The sequence below is a fragment of the Cupressus sempervirens genome, chromosome 2 (assembly GCF_028749045.1).
Source record: "Cupressus sempervirens isolate cs-2001-9-10 chromosome 2, ASM2874904v1, whole genome shotgun sequence".
Classification (NCBI taxonomy): domain Eukaryota; kingdom Viridiplantae; phylum Streptophyta; class Pinopsida; order Cupressales; family Cupressaceae; genus Cupressus; species Cupressus sempervirens.
In genome coordinates, this window is record NC_143119.1 from 191376748 (window position 1) to 191386020 (window position 9273).

The window sequence follows — 9273 nt, forward strand, 5'->3', positions numbered from 1 at the left end:
TATTGTTTGTCCATATAGAAATTATAGCGACAATGATAAATAGTATTCTTTTATGTTATTTTGTTCTATAAGCATGTGGGCTTCTATAGCAGCATTGGCTATATATTCACCTTCATATGTTTCAGTGTACATATTGTCTACTTCAATATATCAGAGGTATCCGCACTTATAGATATTGCTAATAGAGTCGAGTTCTTCTCTAGGAGTTTTGTGGTGCCTTTTTCTATTCATTCTTGGTTAGATTGAGACAATACAAATTATACCCAACCATGTGATATTTGGCTTAGCTCTCACAAGAAAGATGGTGTAATTCACATATACTCAACTAGTAATTTTAATTCCTATCACTAAGTCATAGCCATGTCAAATTAATTTAGGGGCTATTTTGTTTGTATTTAGTAATCACGAAAATTGATTGCCATGGCAACTATCTCAACTTTATGTGTTTCTGAGATATTGCTCTCATTGTAGATTACTCTATATATTATAATGTTAACTGAGAGTTATTGATCACTCACGTATATATTAGAATACATCAAAGTATACTAGCCTGTTTAGGATACTTGTCACCATTTTGCAGATTTTTTGTATATGCCATGATCCAACAAGATTGATTTGAAACATGAAACAAAATTTTGATCAACATTCAAGCATTTAAATAAGTTTTATTCTATTATTCTCTAAGTACAAATCATATATTTTTATATTATTGTGAATAGTGTTTTCTTTGAGCATTAATCTCTATATATCTCTTATGATAGATTGATCTTTTATCTCCCATCATTGCAGAATGCAACAAGAAAGGCAATAGATTGCTTTAATTAAGAGGGAGATGTTGAGATTTAGAGGGAGATTGTAGCTTCAGAGGGAGGGTTCATAATTAAAAGGGAGTGCTTATGGAATCCCTTTTATTTTCATATATGCTTGTGATGTGTATGGTATTTGTAAAATTTGAGAGTTAAATAGAAATAAGTCTTTTTTGTTATGCCTATTTCTGCTCTTGTGTAAATAAATGAGATTGTAAGAATCAACTATGGTAACTCTTTCACTATGGGAGTGATCATCATGTGGAGAGAATCCATGCAGATGACATCATGTGGAGAGAACCTGTGATGGGAGGTGGATGTCATGTTGAGTGAATCCATGACAATTCACATGGATAGAATTTGTGATAAAAGGTTTAACTAGGATTCTTATGAATCTATCATGTTGAGTGATTTCATGATTATTAACAATTAGTAAAATGTTCTCTTACTGTCACGTTGAGAGATTCCATGACAAAATCATGAAAGATTGTTGTGTTTCTTGTAGGATTTTATGTTGAGTGAATCGATGATTATTAAATATAAGTAAATACTCTCTTAGTGTTATGTTGAGAGATTATGACAAAATCATGAAAAATGGTAGTATTTCTTGTAGGTTTTATTATTGAGTGATTCCATAAAATTTTATAGGATCCATGTGATTAGATTTTATCATTAAAATTTTGGTTTCAGCCTTGTGTGACTTTTCCCTTAAAGATTTTTCTCTCACTAAGAGGGGGTGTTGGAGTTTGTAGCTACAATAGAAATCTTTATCTTTTGATGTTTATCTGTTATATCTACCTTCATTTGAAAAGGACACTTATAATTAAATTGTGATATTATGTATAATGACATGTATCATACAAAATACATTAAGACATGGTAATATAAGAAGATGTATTTGAAAATAAAGAGTTATTGAACAGATCTTTTGGTTGGAATGTAGAGAGTCACTCTTTATGATATATATATCACTTCAATTGAAAGACATTGTATACTTGAGTTTTATTATCAGGGTAAAAGTACAAACATGTGTCACAAAAGGCTAACATTAAAAAAAGTGTTAAACTTCGACAATGTAAAAGTCATATTTGTGTTTTGAATTTTAAGTTGGTGTAAATTGATGAAATGCATATAAAAGGATAAAGTTTATGTATGTTATTTTTTTTTAAAAATAGTATTTTTTTATAATTTTCAATGACCTTTTTTGATAGTGTTAAAAATCGAGCAAATTAGGTGTTATAGTTCCCACCACAGAAATAACTACAAATAAATGTACTTTCATCTAAATTTGAATTATGTTGTTGATGACATGTGTATCTAGAACCATCAAAAAGAAAAGTTCAAAAATATTGTATATTTTGACTATTATAGCTATTTAAAGTTGAACTTTTCATAATTTAACAATTTTTTGTTCCCACCATCTTTTTCCTTGTAAATCTATGTTAACAATTACAAATGTTATATATTACTGAAGAGGACTCTCTCCTCTAGAATAATTAACCATTTAAAAAAAAATTCATTATCATCTACTAATTTTTATATTTTTGCAAATGTGCATCATCTTCAATGTTGAAATACCTACTTGCATTATTTTGCAATTATCGTAATCAATATCAATGGTCACCTATAATAAAAAATTATATTGACATAATTCTAACTACAAGTTCCATCCAATGGTATTTTTTATCTTTTTTGAAACCCTAATTCTAATGATGAAATTGGCCTTTGAAGTGTTAAGTTCTTCAAAATTGCAAAAAACATGAAAGAAAGTGTTGTACTAGATCCTGTTAGACTAGTACGACAAAAAACTCAATTGTGCAAGGTCACATGCGAATGCATTTGAAATCTAATGTTTTATTTTTTTATTTATTTAATAAAATAGATTTTTTTAATTTTAAAGGTAAATTTTTATTTTTAAATTATTAAATTTAATTCAATAAACTTTAAACAATAAAATAGGTTTTATATTTGAAATGTAATTTTTTTAAAAAATTTTTTATATTTAATTCAATAAGATATGTTTTTTTAAAGGTAAAGTTTTATTTTTAAATTATTATATTTAATTCAATAAAGTTTAAACAATAAAATAGGTTTTCTATTTGAAATGTAATGTTTTATTTTTTTGAATTGTTATATTTGATTCAATAAAATATTATTTTTTATTTTAAAGGTAAAATTTTTTTTACTTATTATATTTAATTCATAATTGCATTTGTAAAAGTAAAAAAGTAAAGTTTTAAATGAAATTTTGTTGAAGAAATATTTAGAAATAATATTTTTAAAGTTATTTTTGTATTAAAATTGATTAATTAAATTTATTATTTATTTAAAATTAATTAATTAATTTGATTTAAGTAAATTATTAGAATGAATTTAAGTGTTTTAAAATATTATGAAAACTATTAAAATTATTAAATAGTTTAATTATTTAATATATTTAATATATTTAATAAATTGTTTAATCTAAATTTAGCAATGCTTTAATGCAACTACTTGTTTTAAGATTTTGTAGTGTTATAGACAATCTAATATAATAACCTTCTAATGTTGATTTTTTTTTTCTAAATTGTCTATAATCTACTAGTATTTATGTAATTGAATTTGGAAGTTTTTTGTATGCAGGTGATATCAAGCTCTCTATTTAGGTTTTTGTGTAATGGGGAATAAAGTGAAAAGAGCAAAAAGATATGATCGAGACAGAGATGACCAGAAGAAAGGATGGACAAAACATAATATAGAGCCACCAATTGAAGATCCATTGATTGAAGTTGAAAAAGATCTTCTTGAAGTTCCAGGAAGTAGTAGGACATTTGGAAAATATGGTTTACGGTTTGAAAATTTGATGGAGATGGATGAAGACTCTCTTTTAAGAGAAATTGAATCATCTTAACATATGATGCCTGAAAGTATAATTAATCTACATTTGAAAAATGTGTGGAAGGAATTTTTTGAAAATAAATCTCTGATTGGTAAAGCACAATTATTTGTCAAATTATTTAGGAAAAGAGAAATGAGTATTGTCCTAGAGTTGTTAGGTGTGAACAATAAGAAAAGCTCAAGAGATAATCTGAAGGCAACAATAGTTCAGAATTTGAGAGATGTATCAAATGCTATTGATAACAGAAGTTGAGTAGTTGATTTAAGTGTTGCACAAAGAGCATTTATGACTATGATTATGAAAAAGGACTTGTTACAAAAAAACCAAGTTCGAGCAATTTTTGAAATGCTCAATCTATATAGAAGAATTGTTCAAGGATACATAAAAAGGAGAAATTTGCTTGATGAGAACATTGAAAAGAACTAGGTTAATATTTGTTGACTTCCTCAAAAGGATAGAATTTTTGAAGATGTTAGAAGATAGGTTGTTGAATATTAGACCAGCCAGTCATGTGTTTCTTCCAATAAAAGAGACACTATACAAATCAAAGATAAAGAGATAGTTATGAAAATAGCACATCCAAAACACTCTGTAGACACAACACAAAGTGAATTATTTGAAGATTTCAAAAAATAATTTTCAAATGTGAAAATTTACCAAAGAATGTTTGAGAGGTTACACCCATGTTTTGTATGCATAAATAAGGTACGTGAAACTTGTTGTTGTCAAAATAATGTTGAGTTTCATCTTTATTTACAATCTTTTAGAAAAGTTATGGCAACACTTAAGCCATATGTGATCATTCCTAGAAGCACAACACAATTTGTCAAGTCTTTGTCATGTGATAATGTTGAAGAGTCAGATGAATTTAATGTAGAATGCATACAAATGCATGCACAAATTGTGGAGAGTAGCAAAAATTTTCATATGAAATGGACAATATTGATGTTTCAACACCACTTGTGTGGAATAGATTTGAGTATGAGATATATCGAACAAGGAATGGAGAAGCATAAAAAAAATAGCTTTGAAGGAGAGCAATTTTCCATATGGTGAGTTTATGGATAAATTTAGAACTATGATTTATCAACACATCCAACATTGTCATGGTGCAAGATGGCAAGCCAAACAGTTTTGAGATTCAATTTTTTTTTCCACTAGGATATATTCTATCATTTGTAGACTTCTCTAAAAACTATACATTTTTCCCTCAATTGAAATTCAAGCTAAATATTATCACTTAGATCAAATTGCAATTTTTGTACAAGTTTCATATAAACATGCACAATTCGAGGTGGATGAGGTAGAAAGTATCGATCAAGATGAACGCATTATCATCAAGGAGGTCTATTTTTATCTTAGTGATGATAGGGTTCACAATAGGAGCTATGTAGCTGATTGCTTTGGAATGTTCTTTGATGATCTCACAAATTGTGGGATAAATGCTTTAGAACATTGGATTTGATCTGATGGTTGTGCTGGTAAGTGTATTTGAAAGTTAAACTTTAAAATTTCATGCACATATTTAATTAACTAAACAATAAATTATATATTACTCGTACATTTATTTTAATTTTTTTCCTAGGGCAATTTAAGTCTGCAAAAGAATTCAATAGGCTTGCAACACAACATGTAAGATGAGATGTTAAGTTTCTTTCGAACTTCTTTGAAAGTGGTCATGGAAAAGGAGAGCATGATGGAGCAAGAGCATGTGTAAAGCGTGCACTTTGCCAACATGAACGATCAGGTATAATATTGTTATGTACTAATCATATTTGACGTATATGACCATCTGCTAGGTAATTTTTATATATTTTGTTAAAATTGATACAATTTTCTTTCATATATAGGTGCAAAGATAGACAAAGAAAATCAAGTTGTTGAATGGTGCAAATCTCATTTTTCTCCTCATGATACATCATATAATAAACATTTTTTTTGGGAAGTGAAAGGTAAGATTTCCATTTTTCTTTGACATGATTACTTTAATAATTTGATTATGACATAGATACTTGCCAATTTAATGTGTTACAGATATTGATTGATCAAATCCTTACAATTGTCAACCCATTGTTGGAATTAGGGGTAAAAGCACAAACTTGTGTCACCCTTTTGTCAAGGAAAAGGCTAACAAAAGTATAACTATTCACCTTCAATGACATAAAAATAGTATTATTAGCTTGAATTTGGAAATGAAGTAATCTAATGAAATGTGTAGAAATGGATGAAGTTTAGGATTATAATTTTTAATAATTATTTGGAATAAGAATTGATATATTTTCCTAATTTTTATAGATAAATTTTTAGGTGCTAAAAAATGTTGAAATTTAGGGGTCTAGTTCCCACCACAAAACTATATGGAGATAAACGTATTACCTTTGATCTCAAACTATGTTATAGATAATATGTATTACTAGAACAATAAAAAATATAAATCAGCTTTAGACCTATATTTTCTCTTTTATAAGGATTGAAATATTAGGTCAGTTGAAATCAATAGTTTTCATCTCCCACCACATTTATCAAATTAAATATATTCTAACCAGGAGAAAAATTATAGATTCTAGAAGAGGACTCTCTCCTGTAGAATATCATATAATTTTAAGATTTTTTTGATATGATCTAATATTTTTATCTTTCTCAAAACTGACATCTTTTCAAGTGTTAAAATACATGGTTGTAAAATTTTTTAATTATAATATACTATATCTATTTAAAACACTATAAAATCTATATGAGAATATTCTTGACTTTGAGCACTATAAAATTTTGTTTGCATATTATTAAAAAAATATCATAAAAAATAGTTAGAGTTATTGAAACACCACTTTTCTCAAATGAATTTATTTCTTTAGTAATTGGATACAAACTAGTATAAAACATGCATTTAATAGACATTTCCAATTGGGAAAGTGTGAGACCATATATAACTTAGCTAGAATGAATTTATCTCGATCATATGTTTAATAAAAATAGATTTTTAGGTAGAAATACTCAAATTCAATTGTTTTGATAAGCCAGCCTCAAAGATGACACAACTTTGTACTTTTACCCTTAGAAGATTGCATCAACTGATGACTACTAGACAACACAAAATTCCAGTAATTCAAGTAAGAGAAAAATCATGCTTTTGTGATGTCTGCATTCAAAACAATGCAATGGGTCAATGTGAGAATATTGTGACTGGCTATGTCTCTGAATGGAAATGGACAAACATAATTAGAAGTACCCCTTATGAAGAAGATGACAATGACATAGACATTCATAATCCTATGTATTTAGCTGATTATGAATGTGTTTTTTATTTAGTTGTTCTAGGTGAGTTTCTACAAACATGTTTCACTTTAATATTAATTTGTCTTCATATTTATTTATTTACAATTTCCATTAGTTTTGTACATTTGTAGGTGACATCTTTGCTATCAATGTGGATCCTCAAAATGTGGAAGGTGTGGATTATTATTTACTTAGATGCACAAAAGCGAAAATCAAGTTGACTGGACCATGTACAGATGATGATAACCAGTCTTATCAAATTGGTTCAGTTGTTATACAAAGTATACATAATCCTCTTATGAGATGTATACAACTAATTAGAGAGTGATAGATTAATTGTAAATAATTATTTCTTTTTTATATTATTGAGAATACTAAATGAAGTATATATCTTATTTTGTAGGCACCTATTATCAGCAAACAAAAATTGACCACAATGGCGTTCAATTTATTGAATACATGCTTAGCCAAAAAGTTTTGCATTACAATCACTTGGTTTTAGCCACAAAGATTTAGTTTGACATTATGCCAAAAAAAGGATGTAGCAAACCAAAGTGGAGGTTAGATATCGAGGACTACAAAAGTGGTTGGAGATTATTAAAGATAAAGAGGATCCTGACCATATGCATCAACAACTTCCTGATTGATCTAGATAGGTTTAATGATTCATAAAAATATTTCAAATTTATATATACATAAATTGTTTTTCAATAGTTATACATGTTTTTATTCAATATTTATACACTTTTACAAAACACTTAGAAAATGATGTAAGATGTATTTTCATTAATTTATAGAACATGTAAATTTATTACACATTAATAGTTATCTAATAAATTTACTACACATTAATAATTATCTGAAAATAAATGTATTTATTTCTAAATTTACATGTACATTTTCTATGTACACTTCTACAACACACTTAGAAAATTATGGGGTTTAGGAGTTACATAGCGATTTACTATTTAGAGAGATGGGGTTTAGGGGTTAGAGAGCAGTTTAGGGTTTAGAGGGATGGGGTTTAGGGGTTAGAGAGTGGTTTAGGGGTTAGATAGATGGGTTTTAGGAGTTAGAGAGTGGTTTAGGGTTTACAAAGATGGGGTTTAGGAGTTACAGAGAGATTTAGTATTTAGAGAGATGGGGTTTAGGGGTTAGAGAGCAGTTTAGGGTTTAGGAGTGGGAGAGATGAAGTTATGTTACAAATTATGGGGTTTAGAGAAAGAGAGAGAGATAGAGATAGAGGTTTTAAGATTATATGGTTAGAGAGTGGTTTAGGATTTAGAGAGCAATTTATGGTTTAGAGAATAGTTTAGGTCAACATATTTGGATTTAAAGTTCAATATGGGAGTTAGAGTCTAATCTGATTCAATGTGAGAGTTTTAGTTCAAGTTTGATTAGGTTTAATGTTGTGATTTAATTACATTTAATGTTAAGTTTTGCTCCCGCTTAAGGTTCAAGGTTAAGGTTTCAATTAGAATTTATTTGTGTTCACGGTAAGAGGTAAAGTTTGATTTGGTTCATTCTAATGGTTTTAGTTACTAGTTTACAGTTGTTTCTAAACATTTACCTTTATAGAAATTTCTAATGATTTGTAATAAAAACAAAATAAAAATATTTAAATTCTCTAATTTACATTTAACTAATTTTCTATATTTAATAATTTTTTTTCTATTGTTTTCTAAAGTTTCAAAAGTTTCTAATTGTTGTAGTATTTTCTAAATTTTCTAATATTTTCAAAACATTCTAATTGTTCCAATATTTTCTAATATTTTATAAAGTTTCAAAATTTTATAATTGTTGTAAACTTTTCTATATTTTCTATATAATTTTCTACATAATTGTCTACTATTTTCTATAAATAATATTTTACAATTTCTCTAATAATTTCTAAGTTTTACTAAATTTCAATACATTTTCTAAACTTCATCTAATATTACAGTACTTAAACATATAAACATATAATAATAAAATAAAAATTTGAACTCTTTAAAACAATCTACATTAAAAATACACATTAAAAACCATATTTCTACCTAAAAAAACATAAAATAAAACTTAAAACATATTAAAAAATTAGAGGGAATTGCTGACATGCTTGATCCAACTGAATGTCTCCTGTAGCTCTTGCCACTCCACAGTTCCCACAAGCTCGTATGATGAAAATGATAGGCATATTTGTCTTTTTGTGAATTATATAATTTTTGTTGTTCTAGCCGGAAGGGATCCAGCTGGACTTGGTCTATCCAGATCCCATCCAACTGAACCCCTGTGGATGTGTCCATGCTACTTGGCATACAGTCAATGCTACAT